At 44.4% G+C, this 1,192-nt stretch overlaps 1 pseudogene; it reads left to right on the plus strand.

The window, feature by feature from the left end:
• Positions 1 to 690: 690 nt before the first annotated feature.
• Positions 691 to 836, plus strand: LOC148346205 (U2 spliceosomal RNA; annotated as a pseudogene).
• Positions 837 to 1,192: the final 356 nt, after the last annotated feature.

Below are 1,192 nucleotides of genomic sequence, written 5' to 3' on the forward strand. Positions count from 1 at the left end.
CAAAGTGCTTGCCTTGTAGAAACAGAGGTTCGCTGACGGACTGACACAGGCGAGTGAAAGACTGAGCTTAAGTAGGACGGGGAACCAATCAGAGAGCCCGCAGCGACTGGCGCCGAAGGAGCGGGCACATATGAAGTGAATCAGTCATCATGACACGCAAGTGACAAAATTTGTAATATATGTGCAGCCATGACTAAACTAGTTTATTGACAACGTAAACTTTAAAAACAATACCGACATGAAATGTAGGATTCAGTCGGATTCAGAGTGGCGCATGCAATTCTCTTGCCTCATGGTAGAGGGAGATAGTGAGACCAAGGATTGTGATTTGGTGCACACCTCGACCCCAAATAATAGAACCTTTTATTTGTAATGAAGGATTACCTTTTTATTGATGATTTATTTCAATAGGAGCAGCAAGTGATGACTTACTGTGCTGAGTGATTGCAGATGCAGAATGAGGCACACAATTGTTTTGCCTCAAGGCAGATGGCGATGGCGAGACCAAGAATCCAAAGAGTTGTTTCCTTTGTGCTTTTTTGCTATTACTTATATCTTTCAGGACGAATTTCTGTTTTCTCCACTCAGCTCTGGTACCCTGAATGACAAGTAGTGTGATATTGAGATAAAATGTAATGCCTTTTGTGTGATAATCCTATCAATGGTGGTCTAGTGGTTAGGATTCGACGCCTACTTGTGGTTCTGGATTTGTGTACCATCCAGAAGTTACAATGCTCAGTTGATTTTTTGCTATTGGGAGATGGAATAAGAGCTTGCTCTGTCCACTCCACGCATCGGCCCGGTATTGCAGTACCCCCGGGATCGGTGCATTCGCATTGATGCTGCTTGGCCCTGTGGCTAGGACCTTGACTCAGCCTCTTGGCTGGGAACAAGTGTCTCGGCCTCTTGGCTTTGCAGTGTATCATGATTTGACCAATAATGGATAATTGATCAAGAATATAGAGCAATAGCCCTATACAACCCTGTTCTCGACACGTATTTGCGTCTTTGCAAGCTTTGGGAATGTTAAGGGGGTAATTAGTTTGACTGAACTATCTGACTGTTTTGTCCATCTTCCCATTGTAGCGCCTTATAATCCGGTGCGCCTTATGTATGGAAGATATAGGACCAAAAGCTATTTTTTGGGGGTGCGCCCTATAACCCGGTGCGCCTTATAGTGCGGAAAATACGG

This window comes from Urocampus carinirostris, chromosome 20, assembly GCF_059441175.1.
Source record: "Urocampus carinirostris isolate Australia breed hairy pipefish chromosome 20, RoL_Ucar_1.0, whole genome shotgun sequence".
Lineage (NCBI taxonomy): Eukaryota > Metazoa > Chordata > Actinopteri > Syngnathiformes > Syngnathidae > Urocampus > Urocampus carinirostris.